We start from the raw sequence: 24097 nt of genomic DNA, 5'->3' as shown, positions 1-24097 counted from the left end.
ATATGTAAATAATTTAGATGAATACCCCAAAATTCGATTTCAAAAATCTCGCATTACAAACCTTTATCTCATTTTCCTTATAATAATAATAATAATAATAAGGAAAATAAAAAAAATCTTGTAATTAATTGATTGAAAAGTGTAATCAAAGTACATGAACATCAAAAATAACATTAAATGTAAATAAAGGGAATTTATTAAAAATTAATTTTTGATATAGTCTTTATCAGTTTTGTTTTCAGGAAAAAATAAATGCTTTCATTTTAACGTTTAATGATAATATAAATATATTAAACATTTGCTGTACATTTTCAACATAGTCTTGGATGTTTGGAAAGTGTATTAGAAGAATAATTATATGCATATATAATAAATACTTCACTTAACTTTGTGTTACATCCTTTATTACAACAAACATGATCTTTCAATAATTTATCACAAAAATGAGATCTGCATACAATAAAAGCATAATATCTTTAATGAGCCGACATAAAAGTAGCAAAATGTTAGAGTTGTATTTTGACTGCAATTCAAAATACTATATTACTATAACCGAACTAGTTTCTAAAATGCAACAGAAGCAAAAGATGTCTCGGACAATTGGCTTGTGAGTATGTTTAGACACCAGAAATAAAAAGCTTTTGAGGAAAAAACATTAAAACATCGTCCATGGGCATAATGGGCCTTTTAAACCCGTCTCGTACTTTGAATACAGAAAACGGACTTAAAGTAATGAATTCGTTTTCGGATCGTTATTAAACAATTAACAGCTCGTCACAATGTGTCGTATTTGTGTTAATCATTTACATACATGGTTGCTTGGTGGGGCGGCCTTATTGCAGTGACTTCTAATTCTGCTCCACTCTCAAATATTCCAGGCAAAGTCCATGTATGTCCCTTATATTCCAGCTGAAAAAACATTTAATAATAAACATTAAATATAAATATAAAACAGTTCAAGAGACCACAGTTTAGCAGGAAAAAGAGCGAGATTTGTCTTTTTTTGTTCTTTTTATAAATTCGTGTAAAATACATGTATGTGGTATATATTCAAAGAATGTTACCGGTGGTTGATAGAGTTGGCCGTATTGTAGTCTATATGCATAAGCATAGGTTTTGTCCATGATTTCGTCATGGGTCGCTAAGTCACTTGACAAAGCTTCACATGCACCTGTCTCATTTTCCATTCGTACACCTACGTTATCCGTCTGGAAAAAAATCAGAAATAAGTATTAAATTTCCCATAGAGGATCAATGTCGTGACTTTATTTTATAACATATCAACGGTATTATTTCTAGAATTTTGTCAGGGTTGGAAAAAGAGTTATACTTCTTTTAGTATATTGGAAAATCATATTTCAGACTCAGAGTGTCTAAATTATGAATCTGAAATGGATATAAACCTTCTAGTTCTTAATTTTCTATTATACCAATTGTCAATAACTCCTCGAGTTGCCACACATGTACAAATTGCAAAACAACCTCAATACGTTATAATTTATATTATTATTTGCTAAACTACATTTGAAATGTTGTCTCACAAATTTTAACCATTAAATATGTTTATTTAATCAGACCGGATCCAGAGATGTTTGGCTGATGGGCTTATGTTAGAAAGTGTTATATAGACGCTTAATGTGCCTAGGGATCTATGAACAGCGTCTCGTCTGCACGACCCGGAGCATATAATTTAAGACAATGTGTTGACAAATTGCCTAAAGGCATGGAGTGTTCTAACTGAAATAATTTTATGACAGGGAACTCAGTAGGGGTCCAGGCTGTAATAAACAAGGCTTTAGTAAATATGTACATTTATCTTATATTTCACTGTCACTTTCTAACAATCGCTATGTACACAAAAAATAATATTCATCTTCATTTTTATTGGAGTAACCAAACGACAAATACCAAATTTCTATCAATAGATTTTGTAAGTTTTGCCTTTGTTGCTATTTTGCAATTAGTAATAGTATCATGATTTATATTTTGTACTGAAGGCAAAATACTACTTAGTTCATGTAACAGGGTCTTATTTTTAAGATCAGGTCTAAGGGACAATACTCTTGCTTTACTGTTGGATTTTATAATTTAGCAAAGGGAGACAAATCCGTCGGTCTTGTCTGATACTTTTCAAGGGAGATTACTCTATTGGTTTTAACTGATTTTATCTTATGTTTACATTGGTCAGTATTCTAAGAATTCAAATGATTGGTTCACGGATCATTGGTTTTAAGCTATTTTTATGTCATGTGATTTCTTGGTGGGAAAAAGTCATTGTGTCTTTGTTATGTTGTAAAAGAGAGGTTAGAAAAATTAGTGTTTGTGGTCAAGTTCTTTATTTCCTAAGTTGGTATGTATTTATCCTGACTGCTGCTAAATGCTTTATTGTAAATATGTAGAATTGCATTATTGTGATTCTGTTCTATTTTGGTTCAGTCCATTGATTGTGAAATTTGTAAATAAGTATGAGTTTCAGAATGACATGTATCTATCAAATCACCTTTCATCTTTTATTCACTATTAATATTTAACCTTGCAGTTAACAGTCACTGGTGTGATAGTCAGAGAGGTAATAATTAGATTGATGTACTGCACTCATCCCTCAGATGGTAAGTTACATGTGTGATGTATTGTGTATTGTTTAAAAGGTAAAATATGTTAATTGTGTGTATAATTCCATAAGCTATGATATTATATTTAAGGACTGTTGCTGAGTGTAAAGAACTGAATTGGCCACTAGACATGTAATTGATTATGTAAGATATGATAATAATTAATGCATTGTTTCTACTTTATTTTACTTTATATTTACATATTGTTATATACTTATTTCAGAGTGTTGTTGGTTTGTACTTATCAAATCTACTTGATGTAACAACCTTATTAGAAGATTGGATTGGTATATAAACATATAAGAACTTCACAGCTGTTGTTGAAATGACTTAATAATCCCGAACTTACTTGACCCTCAGGGGCTGGGATAGTTATATATAATTGCGCCGAACCACCCCTATTACATTCATATTTTGCATTTTTTATAACATGTTATATAACATATTAAGATGATTTACTTTCTTCATGTGATAAGCATGTAAAGTGCTCTAATACCATTATATTAACATTATAAAACTGATATTGCCTGTCTAAAGCATAAAATATATTCATTTCTGAGGCATTATGTGCCTTTTATGATAAATGACAAAAGAAGAACAAATGTAAAATAGAGTATCAAATAAAATATACAATAAAGTTACATATTAAATGCAATTGTAATAAAAACTAACTATGCAAAACCGAATATTGCATTATTCTTTTTAAACTTTTATGCATAAATGGAATTGAAATCAAATGTTGGACAAATGTCTGTATTGCATCAATAATTGTATTTATTAAAAATTAATCATGATAGAAATAGAACAATAATTAATTTTTTCAGACTCACAGAAAATGTTTAAAAGCAATGGTGCCGCGGTTTTTCTGTGCTGCTTTTGAATGTCATATACGAGGAATGATCTAGAAATACTCAAGTCATACATTCAATAAAAATTAATGAAAGTATAAAAACAAAAACACTTTATTAATTCATAATATATACTCAACAATTAAATTCATTATAACCAGCACATGGATATCTCGGCAAACATAGTAATGCGTACTCAGGCCGGCCTAAATGTTGTTACAACGTCAAAAGTAGTGACGTCAAAACATACTTAAATGTTTTAATTGTATTTATCGCTGTACACAATAACAGGTCGTTGATTTACCCATTGGTTGAATAATAATGTTTTTATACCATTAGGAATCCTTTTGTCCATAATTGCCGGATGTTTCTCACCGTAAGCGAGCTAACAACTACTCAACTTAAAGCTATGACTATTGAAATGTTGTTATATATGATTGTTGGGCATGTTGAAGTTGAAGGCATGAAATATATTTCATTATTACATATCATTTCATCAAATAAAAATGTACATATTAAAATAAGATGTAAAAACATGTGGGAAAACAAATAAAATGTTGTTGTTTTCGATAACCGTAATCATTCCTAGATAAGGCTTGTTTTTTTAAATTTCAATCATAATTAAAATAAGTATTGGATAGATAATATAAACACTTAAACACATCTTAAGATATTTTCAATTCATCAACTTGAATTTTGTAAAAATAAATCTTCGGATAGGCTGCACATGACAGCAAAATTGCCAGTTTAAGCGCTACACCGACGGAGAACGTTATGGACATGCGCATGTCCCGATCCCATCAAAGCTATTGTTACATGCCAGTAACTAGAAGGACAGGAAATCAAAACCAGCAACAAGCTCTTTTCAATTTTAAAATTAAAATTTATTTTCATGAACCAAATAAACAATTTAAAGAAATTTAACAGTACCATTCAAATTAATAAGTCCAAATTGTCCCTCAGAATTAAAATTGCAAGTCCTCGAATAGTTTCTGATCCCAAGAAATAAAATTAATTTATGAGCACTAAGTCCAAATCCAAGAATGAATATCACAGAGTAATCCAAAGCTTGAATTCCAGCATAAAAGTTTTTTATTAAATAAATGGTGAAAGTTTTCCCATTAAAAATCTCAGTTTTATATATACTATCTAGGAATGTTCATGAATAATCAAGATAGTAGGAAACTATCCGAACTGTGACAAATGTTTGTTTGATGTGCCGTTCGGACGCCTGAATGACGACGTTTTCGGGTAACTATTTAAAATTTGCGATTACAAACCGTTAAATAATCAATTTTTGCGCAGGCATATAAAATTTGTCAGAATATTAAACGAATACCGAGTAATTCTGTATCATCCCTCGTATAGATATTGTGAATACACGTGGCTTTTAAAGGAATTAAAAGAGTTAAATATTCATTACAAAATTATATTGAGTGGAATTTCAATGAAATAATCATATTATAAAGCTATAGATAAAAATGTACAGCTCAGAGACTAATTGTTTAAAAAATGCTTAGATGAATACCCCAAAATTCGATTTCAAAAATCTGGCATTACAAACCTTTATCTCATTATCCTTATAATAATAATAATAAGGAAAAAAAATCTTGTAATTAATTGATTGAAAAGTGTAATCAAAGTACATGAACATCAAAAAGAAATATCATAATTATAACGTCGCTATTTTTCTCGATACTACAGAGCACTTATATTTATTGAAACACTAAAAAACTGTTGCTTACGTGAAAAGTAAGTGGGTAGTAAAACACGATGTGAACATGTTTCATTACATGTACATGTATTTAGAATCAAACGAAAATGATTATCGCGATTTGGGTAAGTTTCAATAATCCAGTCATGGTCTAACACGAAAATGTAACGTTAAGCTTTCTATGAGAAAAGTTTTAATTCATTTTCACCATCGGGTTAGGTAAATTCTTATTTAGTAATACACATTTTGGTAATTAAACTCTGAGCGTCTTATAAGAGTAAGGATTTAGACCTTTATTTCACTTTATTAACATACTCAACATCAGCAATGGCGTCACCAAAGGGCGGCAACTTGAAAGGATGTATTTCATTACTATGAACTTACTTTTCATTAACTGTGTTGGTATCTCGCAGAAACAAATTATAAAAGTTAGTTTTAATGTTTTTTCATGTTCTTTTTTCCCAAATTTCATAGACGAGAATATTTTTTACAACTTAAGTATCATAAAATGCCAAACTTGCACGGTACAGAAAATAAAACTACATTTTTGTATATTTAATAATGAACATGCAATATCGTAAAACTTTTACCTTGAATAGGAAATCAGCCGCGCACGAGCTAAGATTGGTCTTCTCACTGTCTTTACGGACAAAAATATATCTTATAAAAAAAGATTGATTAAGTTTAACACATGTTATCAAAACTAGAAATAATAGCTGCAGGAAGGCAAATTTATCCATTGATAGTTAAAATAATTAAACAATCACTCCTTTTCAATTCTTCCGAAGTGTTACGGTTCTAACGTCTTCTGAAATTGTCTTCTGTTTAGGCTCATATTTTTTAACACATGGTATTTAATTTTTAATGAGTTCCGTCTACAGCTAAATCTCAAAGAAAATAAGCGACCCCATTCAAACGTTCTTTTCATCATTATTCTCTTTAAAAGTAAGGGGTAAATTTTCTTTTTACAAGCTATACTCGACTTATACAATTTCTAGAAAGATAATTAATGTATTTTAGGAAAGAATTGGCTTCATCTAATTTATTATACTAAACTTTATGAAGAAACATGTATTAATATTTTGTATTGCGCATTTAGATATGATAAAATGTTATTATCATTTGTAATAACTTTTTTAATGAAATCATCATGTGAAACTATAACGAAGTTTTTTTCGAGAAATGTCAAAAAATAAAAGTAACTGATGCAGCAGATTGGTTCTATTTATATTGGTATGGAGTCTTTTCATTGGTCATGTGAAAACCTCGAACCAATAAAAATACTCCGTGCAAAATAAAAGTGAGCAATCTGATAAAAATAGACTCCTCAATTCCACTTATATTTTTTGACATCATTGTTACAACAGCTGTTTCTTTGACCGATCAGTTTAGTTTGACAACAAAAATAAACAAATGAAGCGACAAAACTTGCCGAAAATAACTTTATATAATGATGTATTGGAATGACGTTTCCCCTTTGGAAATTAGATTCAACATAAACGCTCTTCAGCTCGAAATCTAGGTCTGCAAGTAAAAGAAAGTGCATATTTAGGTTGCTCAGCGTTTATGACAAGATTGATTTAGTAATGTGATCAAAAAAACATTTTTCAACATAAGTTTACAAAGTTTTCAGCCCAAAACTATGACTTATAATCACTCAGCAAAGTTCTAGAGAACAACTTTCGTAAGTAAACAGTAAAATCAATCTTTAAAAGGATAAAAAGGGTTTATTGTGTCTTTAATGTATATGAAGCATATGAATATAATTGCTCAATGACATAACCTTTTAAACTGGCACTTAAAAACAATCATGTCATCTTTCTTTAGTTCTGTGTTTTATATCACATTGGTTTTATCTTTTTTCAAAAACAAAGAATAGCTTTAGTTATAGTTGTTTTATTATTTATCATTTCTCTCTCAAACAAATTGGATGGTCATTTATTACGATATTTATCTTTCTTGTCGTTCGTTCAGATCTAAGACACCAATTATCTTCAAGAATGTTTAAAATCAAGCGCATAACCTAATTACACACTACAATTATTTTACTTTTTATGTTTTAACGCCAATTAAATTAATATTTTTAGTAAAAAAAGTTGACAGAACAGTTTTTTTTAAATTCAAAATATTAGTGAATGTCATCTGGTGGTTGATAAATCTGACATGTATAACATGAACGCCCCCTAATCCTTTTCCTAAAGTTACGAAAAATGTCCCACATTCGTTAAGTTGATCAAGTTAAAATATATGTTCAGTCTTATCTAATTTATGCTATGATTAGATTTTTGTAATCATTGCACTCATGTCAATGTCACAATATTTCCTTACGGAATTCAGTGCAGACTGTAATAACTATAATAATGAAAATTATTGCGTTGTTTTAATGTTTCAGTGAAACATTAAGTATCAGATTGTCAGCCCTTGTGTATTTTCATAAAATGATGCAATATGTGGAATTGGTTTCTACAAAGAATATGAGATATCAACTCCTTTGACAAGTTCAAGGCCACTAAAAATAAACACTGTTTTCAGCTCAGTTCAGGTTTAATTTACTCTTATTTGTCTTTATATCTGAAATGTTTATGTCTGTGTAAAGTCAACTCCGATAACAGGATTAAATATACACAATGGTTAAAGTGTCTGCTTGCGTTTTACATTAATTAATTAATTAATTAATTAATAGTCATTTGATATAAAATATTTAATTTATAATTAGTTTGCTCTTTCCGTTTGAGTTAATGTTGTTCATATAGTTTTGTTTATTATCTTTAAAGGTAGTTTTTTATTTATTTTGAAATGATTTATTATAGTGTATGCTTTCCTATATCATATTTTTTATATCTAATTTTAATTTATTTTTATTTTATAAACATATGCTAAAATGAAATGTCTTGAACTTTAATTCTTTTATTTCTATATTGTACACTTTCTCTGATAAATTATATGGTTTGTGATAATCAATATTTTCCTATGTCACATAATACTAGATCTTAAGGAAATAAAAGTAATACGAGTTTTTTTTCGTGTATCCTGATACATAATGTTTTATTGCATGGAAATTTGTAAAGTCACTTATCCTATTTCTGTTTGATGTAAATTTTATTATAATGTGCCATATTATCCCATTATATACCTATTTAAGCACGGTGAAAATTTAATGTACTGCAAAATGCATTATCATACGACATATGTGCCTTATAAATCATTTACTTATATTTTGCATAGTTGTCAATTACAAATCTGTTTTTTCATAAACATGACCATTTAAGAGTATAGATTATTGGCGTTAATTAACAAAATATGCTGTGTCATCATCAGATATGGAGAACACTGACAACTGGCAGTGCTATTGAGTCAATAAAGCGAAGGAAAGAAAACGACTTCGACCTTCGAAGTAAATGAATAGAAATGAAAAAAAAAACTACAATAAAACAACAACAACAACACAGAAACACATACACAAACAAACATACACACACACAAACGCACGCAAGCACGTAAACACACAAACACATGCACAGAACACAAAAAAGAACACACAAAAATAAAAATAATAGTAAATACAAAAACCACAAAAGTCAGCCAGATGGTAATTTAACAGTTGATTTAATGAATTTGTCTCAGATAAACCATTAATGAATTCTACTCATTTACCATTTTCCCAAAATATTATTGTTTATAGAGCCTGTACTATTGATGCAGATAATTCTCAAGTGACGAAAACTTGATAACTGGGTAATAGCGAACTTTTCGATACTTTTTACCACAAACATACACCTCAAGCATGTCAAGCAAACGTATCTTTTTATGAATATATTATTGGAACGGAGAATATACAATTGAACGAAAAGAGTTATGATATTTTACGTATTTCTTAAAATTGCTTTACTTACTCTAAAAAAAATTCAATTCCTTTATACCACTTCTATTTCCTCATGTATTTCCGGAAAAAAATCATGAATAGTTCAAAAGTAATGCCAAATTGTTGTCAATCTATAGAGGAAACAAGCAACACGGTAAGTGAACGGACATATAGACCTTTTTACAATACGATTCTTCCATAGCAACCAATATGCATTTCGCGCATGCGCATTCTGCGTAGGGCAAAAGCGCAATAAAATAGACAACAGTGTATGATACTTTAAGGCTTAAATAGTCGTGATTCCACGTTATATCAACCAGAAAACAGTAATTTTGGGATGACTTAAAGCGGTACGTCAATTGACATTTATAACATTTATTAAAAATTATCTGTTTTGCATCACAGTCAAATAAAAGATAAAATCAGGTTAACTGAACACTAAAAATGCATTATCACCGGGCCTGTTCTGACTATTTTCAGAATGCTAATTAACCTCGATTCCATATGTTATAAAATTTCTTTTATCTTTTTTGAACTATTTTAACAACAATTTAGTTGACACCCATTTGAATAAAAGATATAATTCAACATTTTCTTCAAAAAAATCTCAATGTCAGGTCCGTGACCGTAAGCGGGCCCACCGTAAGGGGGGAATTCTTAAACAATTTCCTTTTCCATGCCTTTTTATGTCAATCTTGGCAACAAAGCTTTAAAGGAATCTTTTCTATTTTTGTTTTAAGCTATTTTATATAATTCTCTACCTTTTACCTTAAACTAACTCGGAATTGTCTATGAACTTCTTCTATATTTCTTTGTTAGACTATGCTTTTTTGCCCTACACAGATTGCGCATGTGCGGGGAAATACTACTTCCGGTTGATTTTTCATAGCAACGGACCGAGACGTAAAAAGATCTATAATTTTTTTATAGAAAAATGAATTTATCATATGAATAAACATATGCGATTGCATATATTTCCAGAATAGTGCTAATTCGTGAGAACGGCAACTAGTCTACAGTATTATATGCGTGTTTTATGTGTTTCGTTGATATTTACTCAGAAGACGGTCGGATTAAGTGTTACAACACTAATTAAAGTTATGATGTACAATGTCAAAGCAATACGGGAATACATAGCTCGCCTTTGAGTCACCATTCAACGGTCACTTAGCAGGGTCTCGTTACAACCGTAAACAGTTACCCGCGAGCTAGATATCTCGGTTTATACCGCCAGCTGGTGTAAGATTCTTATAGCATTAAATGTTTATAAATTGCTATTCAACAAGTTATTGAATTATTAAGTCCATTCATATGGAGAGGAAATATAAGGAATAACCGAAAATAAGTTTTGAAACACAAGCAAAACGTTCATAAAATTCCTATCTTATATGTATTGTTTACACTTACTAGTAAGGGTAGTAGACTTTCATAACATTCTTAATGATACAAACAGTTTAGTTGTTTCTTACATATAGGTAAATACTGTAGGATTCATATCAAAGAGGTTTGAAACTATATTGTACAAATTTGAAGACTGTAAAAAGAAATAAAGCTTAGAGTTGTTCAGTACAAGTTTTATCAAAGAATTATTGTCTCAAATACATGTTTAAATTGATTCAATATAAAAAATTGTGATTTACGCTCACATTGTTTTTCTACCCATTCTAATGTATCAATTATTTTCTTTTAAGCTTGAAAAACTGCTCAAAGATGAAAGTGAATATGTGTTACATATTTCAGACATAAAAAATGATGTTCTCGTATTATGATTTTTTTAATTTTGTAAAATTATTTGCAAATTATTATGTTTATTAAACAAAAATAGAGCAATTTATAACAATTGTTTAGAATTATTTTAATTTAACTTATTTTAAAGGACATTTAATTTAAATTTAATGTATACGTACAATAGCTTTCCTAAACGAAGATGTACAACTAAGTTTTAAAAAAAAGAGTGTGATGAAATTTAATTTAATGATGAGTAACATTTTTGTCTATGTAAACATATCAATATTGAAATTAAAAGTATAATTTTTAAGGAAAACCTAAACCAAAACATGCTTATAGGTCTAACATGGAGATTTTTTGTTATTTCAAATGCATCTTTTTAAATTGAATCATAAATGCAAGAAAAGGCGAAAAGATTATGATTCATTATTTAAAAAAGTATATTATGCCTTGTGATAATGTAATAGTTCATAAATGATTATTCTTATACTTGTAAGATAAAATTGAGAATGGATCTCCGACCGTAATTAACATATCACGGGAACAATAAAAAATGACGCTATTGTGCTTCAAAAATAAAAAATAAATTAAAAAATAAATAAAAAATAAATAAATTAATTAATAGATAGATGACAATAGATAATGTAAATAAAAAGTATTTTGAATTGTGCTTTTGGCAACACTCAACCACAAAATTGCTCATTTTTAGGTCCCTTGCCCCGAAAAAGAGAATATACCCGGGTAACTTGAAACAGCGTTGTCTATTATCGAATCACAAATGTCAAAACATGAATGTTTAAAGCGACAATTTAATTTCTTTAAACGATTAAATATGGTAACCTAGATCAACAAGGAAAGGCGGCGTTCAATGAACGCAACCCCACGCGACCCAGCAACAAGAGACAGTGGCAAGAAGCCAAGGAGGACCCCAACCACAAATAGGACTGGGCACAAGGCATAGCACGGCAGGCAAACCACTACATAAGAATAAATAATAAGTAACTGATAATGAACTAAAAGAAAACAAATAAATGATTGAATATTAGGTCCATAAAGTCAAAAGGCATAGGGGAAGGGGACATGAGATCCAGGGAACGGGGGATGAATAAAATAAATAAAAACTAGGGGCATTGGGGTATAAGTTGTATTTTAGGAGATTTATTTTACTATTACAACGACGGTAGATTTTCGCATGCTGCTGCTTATTAGCCACAATGAATCATTATCTTCGACTTTGCAAATAGGGGCGTTAATAAACAACAAAAACCAATACGCAAAGATCTTTCCAGCCAATAAAAACCGTTTTCGAATCATATTTTATGTTTAAAAGGATAATAAGTATATTTTCTCCCGATATTGAGAAAACACATTCAGAGAAATAGTGGTCGAAACACATTGACAGTCATTCTTGAAAAAACATATACTTTTTCTTGGGACTGATATTTGAATAAGTAAGTATTGTTTATTCATTTTTTTTAAAGTTTTTACTTCATTGGTGTTTATTTTAATCATTTATATTGCAAGACACTTTAGTCTGCCAAATACATTTCCGAAGTTCAAAGTACAGATAGCCTGGAATTCTTTATAGATTCACCAGCGACAACTGTTTTTGTCAGTTCTGATAACTCAGGTAATTGACGACAAAAATAACTCTTGCGACAAACTTTTTGGATGTATTCTTTTAGAGATTTCTGTTTCTGAAGTTCTTTTGGCATATTACAATTTGTTTCACTTTTAATGCTCTTTGTTAATTTCAGAGGATTTACATAATTTTTGACAGTCTTCATTAAAAAGTTTAAGTCAAGATAGCACTTGTTAATTTTATGTCACCTGTCGACGTAACTGTTTTTGTTGTTTCTTGTAGCTGCCGGTTGAGGTTGATGACAAAAATAAACGTGCGACAAACTATTTTGTGGGAAATGTTACTTTCTTTTAGAGAATTTACCTCTTTGATTTCTAAGGTTACCATTTGGCGGGGATAATACAAGTGATCTTTTCAACAAACAATGGATCAATGACTCGTTTGTCTCCCGAATATTAAGAGGATTTTAAACGACTTAGAATTTGTGTTGAAGACAAGGGCTTCATTTAAAGAACGTTTAATCATAGATGTCAGGAAAATTGCAACCGCTAAAATGCCGACAAAGCACAAGAGAAAGATTTGTTTCTTTGGTCACTTCCTAACAGTAAAATGATTAAAAATTGGGTTAAAGGTCCAAACGATTCAAAAAATGGCATCGGCAACATCACAGTCAAAAATTCAAACAATTTTCCGCATTATAACGTATCTTTAACGGTTTTTCCAAATACTCTTAAAAAATCAACATAGCCTCAAACTGTCACCTAAAATGCAACTTCATGGACTCTGCTTAAGAAGAAGCCATTCACCAGCTAAACTGCATATAAGTGCATCGAGAACAATCTAAACACTCGTCTGTTAAGGGCAACGACTATCAATTACCATTTGAAATAAATTTTCTAGCTTAAAAATTGCTACAACCCAAAATATATTGAGCGCAGGATAGAGTCTCATGTCTTAGAACTGTGTTTGTCATGTTAATCAAATACTTCAAGTTTCATGTTGAACGTTTTTGGTAGTTTCGAAATCATCCAACTAGATAATAATTTTGGAAAAAAGAGATAAAAATGGGACATTGCTACAAACATGTCATTTGTATCAAGGTTAATGTCCCATGTCTTGCAATGCCATAGCACTGTCATGTGAATGTCTTTCACAAACGTTTATACGTTTATGTGAAAATATACCTGGAATCGACCTTCGGTATTCCACAGAACCGTATTTCCCGTATCGTGTAAGTAACTTACCCTGTAATGATAATATAACACTGACGTTTTTCTTCACCATCCTTATTCTGTTATTGTAAGCAGCAAAAACCTAATTAAGCTGTGGTTTCGACGAATGGGATTCTTACCGCAATTTAGAATGTTAATTGTGCTCAAGTTATTCTGGTAGTCTTATATAGGATATCAAACAACTTTAGGTCAGAAAATCCGATTTGAAGTCGGCGAAATAAATGAAGAATATCAAATCACATGTTTCCAAATATTCTTTCGGTGAAATATTTAAACATTGTGAATCGAAAGTCAAGGTATGACCACATGTTATTATCAATGCAATAGCTTCATTTTTTTATTCTTTCATGCAGATATGTTACAACTTGCGTCAATATTTGTTAGTTTGTTTGTGGGGTATGGTTTAGTAATTGAAGACTCGTCTCTTTTAACGCGACTTCCAGACATCATTAGTTATGTTTGTCCTAGCAGTGACGTGTGCTCAAGCAACCGTTCATCTAAAACTGAAGACTACGTTGATTTTAAACCGGACAAAGAATCTTGCTGTGCAGGTAGTTATAAAACAGTATTTGTTTGTTTGTTTGTTTCATTTTACGCCTTTTCCCAACAGTATTGCATTCATGTCTGTTGTAACAGATATTATACTTTATAACAAAAAAAAAAATTGAAACTTTAATGCACAGAACTATATCAAGAAATAAATAAATCATGATCAACACAATCAATCAATGTAAGAAAACATGGTAATACTTAAACAGCGCAGAGTCTGTTTTGACAGACAGAGCAATACACTGCGTTTATTAGATTTACTAGAAATATACCAATAATACTGTTTTTATATGAATTAAATAATGACAAAGATCATGTCAAATAATGAATTTAATATATAAATATCATTTATAAACTGTGGGTAAATTTTGACAAACTAATATACAAATTTATCGATCGGCAAAGCGTCAAATCAATATGGTTAACACATATACTTTTTGCCCCCTACGCAGTTCTGTAGTACATTAACATGCCTAAAATGTTCTTATTTAATAGTCATTGCCATTCAGAATTTAATTCTAAATGTTGAACGAATTATTGAAATCTGTGACTCATCAACGGGAAAACAGAAAGAACATACGCTACTTTCAGTAAAAGAAAATTATAGTACCTTAATATTTCGAATTATTTTTTATTAAAGCAAATGCATGACAAATGGGCTGTAAGATAAAAATAATTTACTTTTTAACAATTCTGCTTTTTAAAGTATTCCAGACCTATATTTTCCTCGACATAATAATTACTCTTTTTTCATTTTAAAGGGTGTTTTGTTTTGCTATTGGGTTTTTTGTTTTTATTTTGTTTGTTTTGATAGAAAGACTAAAGATAAAAAGACTTAAATGAAAAGACTTAAAATAAAAAGGTAAAAATTGAAGGACTAAAGATAAAAAGATCCTAATGAATTTACTGTATTTTACAATTCTGTTTTTAAAGTATCCGAGGCTTATATTTTCGGTAAATATTTTCTTCATTTTAAAGGGAGTTTTATTTTGTTGTTGTTGTTCTTTTTTTATGAAAGGACTTAAAAGATATTTTCAAGATTTATGTTTCATTTGATCAATAACTGTCATGCAAAATTTCGGATCATCTGCTCACTTCGTTTTTCCAGTAATATTATTCTAAGCATACATAAACATATGATATTCTATTATTTCTGAGTATATTTGTATATCCTTCCATTTTAATGCTCTAATTGTTCTGAAAAAATCCAATCTTTTTATGTTTTTGGACATCTGCGGAGTTCACTTATCCCTAAGTCAGTTATTGGCAAAATTTTCTGCGATTTTTGAAGACAATTACCAGACGACATATCCGTCTGATGTTGGATGTTATGAACTGTCCCCTATTCATTCTCTAAATATATTTGTATTTCGTAAATTTTCTGAAAAAAAAAATGTTTTTTTCTATACTGAAAATTGGGCAAATCATTTTAAGATATTAAGCGCGGTAATGGTATCTAAATTTTAGGAATCTTATAACTAAAACAACCTATGCAGTTCTTCCGTTATCTGTAAGAATGCTCCAAAAATTCGGACAAATGTCCGATATTTCTGGATCATCACAAAAATTGGGTAAATAATTGAAGTAGATAATATGTTTTACGAATTCTGTCGTTTCATTTCAGAATGTTCATGCTCAGCTGAATGTTCCAAAACAGGTAATTGTTGTTTTCCGAATACGATGCCACCTAAAAATGTCACCACCGGAAAAGTAGCAGATTTTCAAAATGTTCGCTCTTGCCTGTATCCCCTGGTCCCACAACCAACAGAAACGGAACAAATCTTATACCAATCGTTCCTTATGGTTTCCTCCGTTCAGAATAATTCAAAGGGCGTTCATGACGGACTATCTAATGTATCATGTGGTGATACAAATGTTGCTCCATGGGGAAGTTTATATCCTGTTTATTCCTCAAAGTCAAAACAAATTTATAAGAATATAGAATGCGCTAAAGAAAACGGTGAAGATGTTGATCTCCTACAATGGAATGCAGTTATAAACTGCCACCCAGGCGTAGAGAGCACACCAGGTATTAGCTTGGCTGCAAAAGTATTAGACGCAGAATCAATTACTGAAAAATGTCAAATTTATTTTTTCTTTCCTGGTGATTATAATGTTATAAAACCGTTTAAGTGTTACATCAACCTCATTGACAATTGTTCTGAATCTCAGGATTTTCAGGTGCCTGTAGGGACAAATGCTTCCAAAGATGATATAGTGACACTTTGTACAAAAAGTGGTTTTATATCACCATACCGAGCAAAGAGAATGTATGCCAATGTATTTTGTCATATTTGTAATGAGCCATCATTTTTTCGGAAAAAGGTTTGCAACAAATATGCTGAAGTTTTTAAGGAGGAAAGAAGTATATTTAGTTATGGTGGATTTACAGCGCTGATTGATTCTAACTTTATAACTGGAAAAGGAGATGCTAACAATGACAGGAAACACGCTTTACCTTCTGTATGCTTGGTTATAGAAGTAAGTTAGAAGTATTAGAATGAATATACTTAAAGTCACAAAATATATAATATTTAAAATCTTGAAATATTTATTATCTGTAGATATTAATTGTCGGCGAGAAGGTATACATGAACAATTTTCGGGACATAATCGTCTTATGCTTCTCCTTAAAAGCGTTATATCGATCAGAAAGAAACATAGTACATTACTTAAAATTTAATCTTTAGAACAGGTAAGTTCATCGTACCCTTTAAACATGATTTTAAAGTTATTTTGTCAGAATAATCTTGCAGTTTCACTGTAGATAGTTTTTTTACAACGAGTCAGCGCTACACTGAAGTGTATCAGATTTCAATGTACAGTTTCATCTGGGAGAATTAAATATATCTACATGTAAAGGTCAGATCGTAGCAAATATGCGCGTTTTGAGAGAGATTTTACATCAGTTTAGGAGAGACACGCTGATAGTGTGTAGCGTTTATTTTTTTGTTGAGAAGAGAATTTTGTTGTTTTGTTGGTTTGTTGAAGTTGGTTGAAAATACTTGTGGTGATCTTAATTGATCAGGGTTTATTGGTTGTAATTAGTTGTTTTGATTCTTGAGTTATATCTGTTTGTGAAGATATAATTGGTTGATATTGGTTGAATGTTTGTCTGGTCAAGATTATATTAGTTGATGCTTTGTTTTGAGGATATATGTAAATACTGGGTGCTTTAGTTTGCTTCTCCGATGCTGATTAGATTGTGTGAAGTTAATATGGTTGGATGAATGTTTGTGGTTTATACTGCATCTTAGAGTTGTAAAAATAGTCATTTCTGTGTTCTTCATTTTGTGGTGATTTTATTTTTTTGTTTGATTATAAGTTAATAGCTTGGGCTCGCCTAGTGTCTAGTATTGTTTCGTATAAAATAATGATCAAAAGTCTTTGTTTTGGTGTAAATATAAATTAGAGTTTGCTGTTTGAATGTATATAATGATTTGAGATAGAAAACGATAAAAATACCTAAAAAGATTAGTGTTAACTTAACAATTACAGGCTAGTTTTCCAACTGAGAATATTTCACTTTTATGTCAGGTGGTGCTACCAAGCCATATCTTGGAAACTGCTTCTAGTTTTTATTACTAAATCTTTCCTTAGATTAAATAACATCAAGGCAGACATTTCTCCTGACAATTTTGAATTTTTAAAAGAAAGATCAAAGAAAATTTAAGGAACTAACAACATTAATGGCATTATCCTTAGAGATTGTGTCAACTCAAACGTTATACATTGTAAATTTTTGGTGACAAGCATTTAGAAATATAATTTTCCGTCTTTTATTTTTTAGGTAAACAGGTGCCGGGAAATCCTTTGCCCAAATGGACAGCTAAGGGACAGAACAAATAAGTGTATTTATCCGAATAAAATTTGGTACAATCAAAATTATGCCGTATATATTAATCTTACATTTGATACATTAATGAACGTTTTTCCATACCAAACCTCATTTTCAACAATTTTGCCACCTCTGAAATCAGTATGGTTGGAAAACTGGACAGTCGAATCTATACACAAAAGAGTGATTGATATGCCCCAATTGTCAAATAATGTTATTATCACCATGCGTAGAAAAATATTAAGTATTAAACCAGACGTCATGATTGCAAACATTGAGAAAAGTATAGGGCAACCTTGGTCCATACGTGTGCGCAATGAAACGGTTGTTTTAAAATCAGCAAACTTTTCAATGGCGGGGAAGTCAATTTCGTATAGAAAAGATAACAAAGTTGATGATTTCTACAACTTAACTAAGAATATTGAATGGCCCGATTACCAACTATTATACGTAAATCTGACTCCTAGTGAAGAAATGCATACTATTTCTAGGTTATATATTTGCGATCAAGTTAAGCTTGAACCATCAGAATTTCTACTGAACAGTAGAAAGTATACCCTGTATATCTACAAATCAAAGCGTGTCTTATTTGATAACCAATTTGTACTCATGCGTAGTAATACGTTCAGCGAATATAGCGCCAGAATTTGTATAGATGACTCTGGATTGTATGAAGGAAAGATAAACGTGGGAGCAATTCTTAAAACCTTTGATCTTTGGTTTTTTGTAGTAAGTATGTTATTGTACGGCCTTCTTTTAATATAGATTCAACATTTTAGATTTATTATTTCATACATGAATAGAGTCAGAGAAACGACGTAATTGATGTATGGATGCAAGAAAAACAAAAGTGATATTATAATATTTGAATACTTTCAATTAATTGAGTTAACGTTTATAGCTGAATGTTAACTGTATAATGGCATTTATTTTAATTTTGTAAGATCTTAGACTGGTAACAGAAACTTTTATGCGAATAAATGGTGCTCATCGATTTTTTTGTGGTTTTATGCACTTCAATTTGAAAATGTTGCTGAATTCAAGGGCAGATAATAACAATTAAGTTAAGCAAGACCTTTAAAATTTACTGCTGTGTTGAATCTGACTGTGTTTTATTGATTGTAAAAAATACCAGAATTGTTTTTTCGTCTAAAATATTAATTAAAGAAACACGTACATAAACAAGCAGAAGAATAAAAAAACACAATCGAATATTTTTGTTGTTGTTGTTGTGTTGTTGTTGTTATATTTAAATATCAACAAAAAAGTAAAACTAAATCTTATATTCTGTTGTTATTTTGAAATTATTCCTTTTTTAATTTTTATACAAAATTTTGGAAACAAAGTGATCCCTCGGAAGCATTAATCACAACAAAATAACATCAGAATTGCAGACTCGGTTTGATTGAGTCTGTCTATGAGAGATAATGAATAAGTGCAACATCCTTCACGCCCCCCTAGCACCGGCTTGAGCGGTACTCAATTCTCAACACTTTAAAGTGTTGGCATCTATGATCCCGAGAACCAGAAAATATAACAAAATGATATGTTCTCAACACGACATCATTTTCATTCATATATCACATTTTAAAACCAAGAAAAGGAAAGAAGAAGAAATGATCGGCAGTAACGTTGACAGCAATCTAATATTGCTTTGGTATACCTAGATTCAGTCATATTATATAACTTAAATTTACTCAAAATTACCGAAAAGGTACAGATAAACTTTCAACGTATCGCTTATGGAAAGCTTCCTTGTAATAGTCAAAGAAATCCGTGCATAAAATAGGATGAATTGTGCACCTCTTGTGAAAAGCATGAAACTTGGCACAGTTGTTGGTTGATACAATCCATTTGATTTAAGCCTGGGATCCGGATTGTGCAAATCCAATATGGCCGCCAAAATCCAAGATGGCCGCCATATATTAAAAATTTCAGAAAATTTTAGTATTTCAGCTGTTGTCATAACTAGAACAGTATGAAATAGCACCAATTCATTGTATTTCACATTAAGTAATATTCAAGCCTCGGAGCCAAGTAGTGTAAATCTAAGATGGCCGCCAAAAATCAAAGATGGCCGCCATATATTTTTTTTTGGGAATATTAATGTTTTTTAGCTATAGTCTTTACAGATCAGTATGAAATAACACCACTTTATTATATTGCACATTTATTTGTATTCAGGCCTGTAATCTAGGTTAAACAAATCCAAGATGGCTGACAAAATCCAAGATGGCCGCCATATTATAGAATGTTATAGCATTTCAGCTGTGGTCGTCATTACACAACAGTATGAAATAAAACCGATTTATAATTATTGCATCACACATTTATTTGTATTCAAGCTGCTGATCTAGGTTTTTACAAATCCAACATGGCCGCCAAAATCCAACATGGCCGCCATTTTAAAATTTTCAGATTATTTTAGTTTTTCAGCTGTATTAATTTTCAGATTAGTATAAAATCACATAAAATACATTATATTACATTCCTGTTGAATATATCAGCACAAGGATAATCTATCAAAAATATCAACATGGCTGCCAAAGTTAAATATGGCCACAAAACCTTATCGTATAATTATGCAACTGTTGAAAAAACATCGATTTCATTTTTCATATTGAAACATGCTCATAATTAAATTGGCTCAGGTTTATTTTTTACTTGGTATAAGAACACAATAAAAGAAACAAAAGAACACTTAAAACAAAAAAATGGGGGTTAAACCATCTTATAATTGTATTACCTGTCCTTGAACAAGAGCAAGTAACTTGCAATCAAACTAAGCAGTGCCTTATTCCAATGATTTAACAGGTAGCTTTTCCAATGGATTAATATGTAGCAGACCTCCTATTGGGTCATTCTGCAAAGTTAAAAGGAATGGTATAGGACCTTTTGTAAATTCTTACCAACAGATGAGCAATTTTCCCTAAAAAGAAAACACTTCAAAATAATTTCAGAGATTCAAGGCTATGAATTTGTATTTTGATTAGAATGAAAAGAATAACATTACCCAAAATTACTTCAACTAGTTCATGTTTTGAGTCAATAGTGGCCAGTTCTTAGAATAGTTCTGGATACTAAGCGAGTAGCTGTTGTACATATAACAAAGAAGGTCGGTAGCAGGGACATACACATATAATATGGAATTCGTCCTCAATGTCTCTAGATTGACATATATTGCATGTGTTTTCAACTCTATACTGATCTCAATCATAAGGCAATGTGTGGATATCCTAAACTTCGTAATAACAGATCTATATTTTATTCTACATAAAATACTCAAGTACTCCCCATATTTAAATTAGTTTAATTTAAACATATTTTATTGCATTTAATACATGTTTACAAATATAGCATACAAATAAAGTATATATATCAAAATGCAAATGGGTTGGGCAACAAGTTTTCACAACATTAGATTAAGCCCTTATTTAAATTGGTCCTTTAAATGTTTATATATATGTAATACCTGATTACATCAGGACTTTTTCATACTAAATCAAGCAAGGTACTGTTTTTTAATGTTATCAACTGAAACTGATCAGTTAAAGCAAGTAAAACTATGACATTATCCATAATTAACACCTATTGATCTAGTACTGAATGATGGTCCAGTTAAGGTCAATTAAATTTTTATTATCATAGTGGTTCTAGAAACTATGAAAACGAAAATAAAAAAGCTACATTGATTTTCAACAAACAATAAAAACCTCATAAAATAAGCTAACGTAGGCATGATTTCACTAGTTCTTGTGTACTGTACTTTTATGACAGTTGTTGAAAGAAGTAAACAAACAAAAATCATTTAATCTAAGTTAACAGCAACAGTTTTTAGATTTATAATTTGCTAAAGTTTTTTTTATATGTTTTTGAAATCCAAAAAAATGAGATTAAAAAGCAACCATTTGTAATATCAGGAAAAACATATGCTTATGAAAGGCTTTATCGTGCATTTCAACTACAATAAAATATAAAAAGAAGAAATTTACAAGAAATATAAGAGCGTTGCCCCTTGAACGCAGCCCCGACATTCACAGTAGTCAGAAAGTGAGTAATTCAATCTTACAGACGGAATCTCATAAAATTATCAAAATTAAGAAATATAAACAGCTGTAAAGTCTAAATTTGATCTCATATTAAGTCACAAATGACTAGTGTTAATAATGCCAAACACGTAGTCATAAGGATGCTGCACACTAAATTCATTAAAAAAATGGGAGACAGGATTTCGAAGAACCCCTTACCTCCCGCAACACTTCATACTGAACGGTTCCCTATTGATTTTGACGCACTTGTGTTTTATTTTTTGATATTAAGACAACTAGGGGCCGTCTTTGCAATCAGCAGTTTGCATGGTGTCATAATCATGCACATCAGAGCTACTGGTATGATACCATAGAGTGCTTGACTGTTCTCAGCACTTGATAGCTAAACAAGTACCTAGTTAAAAAAGCATTCTATATATCTTAAAGGGCCATAATTCCATCAAAATAAGAGTTATTGACCTTTGACAGTGACCTATTATGCTCACAAATAAGTGTATTAGGTTTTAACCTATTCCATTATGTATTTTTTACAAAACAAACTTGCATACAAAACCTTAGCCAACCTGTAAAGCTGATGCCATTTGTGTACAATAGCGTCCATATTCTTCAAAACATCAGCTAAATAATGTTCCCTCCATGGTTTTATCCATAAATGCCACAAAACCTTTAACCTTTAAGTTTTTCTGTGTAAGTGTACACCTGTGTGTGCAGATTTATGCAAGAAATGCCAGTTTATTATTGTGTTATATGTATGAAGAGTGTTGATCATATAAATTATCTTTATCATTGAAATTTGTCCAAAAAGCGTCATTAAATGGCGGCCATCTTGGATTTTGAAGCCATATTGAATTTTCTACGGATTCTACTAAGATGCTACTAAAGCACTCTCCAAGTAATATCTATTATTGACCTACCATGTCAATTTATATCATTTTAAAGCCATAAATAACTCCATTTTGTCATGCCCCAAGTACAATGTACATTTTGGCGGCCATCTTGGATTTTGGCGGCCATCTTGGATTTTTAAAAAGTGGATCCCAGGCTAAAATAAAATGAAATACTATTTCCTGCCACCATGCCAAGTTTCATGCTTTTCACAGAAGGTGCACAATTATTTCACATATTTCTTGGACTATAAGTTCCACCATAACAAATCGGAAAGAAAAAAGACATTACACTAAATATTCGTCTTATGGTCAATAAAACATATATATAACATGTATAACTTCAATATAAGTTCAGATATGAAATGAGCATTGTATCCCGATAAAAAGTTACATACCTATAAAACAGTCATTTATTGAAATAAGACAACGCTCTGTACGTTGTTTGAAATATGAATGCAATCTGAACAAAATAATCAATGCCTTAAAACTGATAGTTGTATAATAATAATAATAATAATAATAATAATAATAATAAAAATAATAATAATAATCATCATAATCATAATAATAATAATAATAATAATAATAATAATAAATATAATAAAAACAATAATACTAATAATAATAATAACAATAATTTAATAACTTAAACAAAATCCTTGAAAGCATGAAATTGAACTTTTTTTCAAAATATTTGTAACAATAAACAGAAATATAGGAAACTGTTGTTTGGTTTTGTTTTATTATTTTTTATTGTTATAAAACATCAAAATGTATTTTGAAAAGCCAATGTATTTAGTTATGTAATTTAGCGAAGAATTGAATAGAAAATCAAAACCGTTTGGACGTTAAGGTCAGAAATTCCAAATAAAAGGCAAAGTGAAGAATGTGAACTGTAATTGTTAACCTGTAGCTTATTAAAGAGTAAAAAGTTATTACTAAGACTGAAGTTGCCTGCAAATGGCAATACATCTGAAAAATATGTTCATCATTGCCTGATCATCTGATATTACATCGGAAAAAACGGAATCTGACATACTGAATATTTTGTTTTAAGTGTGATGTGACCTTTAAGAGACATCTGTTCGGAAAGGAATACTATTAAACGATTCATTCAGCGACGATGTGCGCATCATTCCACAAAATGATAAAAAAAAGCATATCTAAATCTAGAAAATTTAGAAAATTTAGTTTAT

The 24097-nt window shown here is 30.3% G+C and overlaps 1 long non-coding RNA gene across 1 annotated transcript; it reads left to right on the top strand.

Annotated features, from left to right (window-relative positions):
- The first annotated feature begins 2420 nt into the window (after positions 1–2420).
- Positions 2421–2923, top strand: LOC132745491 (uncharacterized). Its single transcript, XR_009627845.1, has 2 exons — positions 2421–2609; positions 2836–2923. It is a non-coding gene; the product is annotated as an uncharacterized LOC132745491 (long non-coding RNA).
- The last annotated feature ends 21174 nt before the right edge of the window (positions 2924–24097 follow it).

The sequence above is a fragment of the Ruditapes philippinarum genome, unplaced genomic scaffold, assembly GCF_026571515.1.
Source record: "Ruditapes philippinarum isolate M1 unplaced genomic scaffold, ASM2657151v2 ctg3280_1_1_1_1, whole genome shotgun sequence".
Classification (NCBI taxonomy): domain Eukaryota; kingdom Metazoa; phylum Mollusca; class Bivalvia; order Venerida; family Veneridae; genus Ruditapes; species Ruditapes philippinarum.
This window is presented reverse-complemented; position numbering and strand designations above follow the sequence as displayed.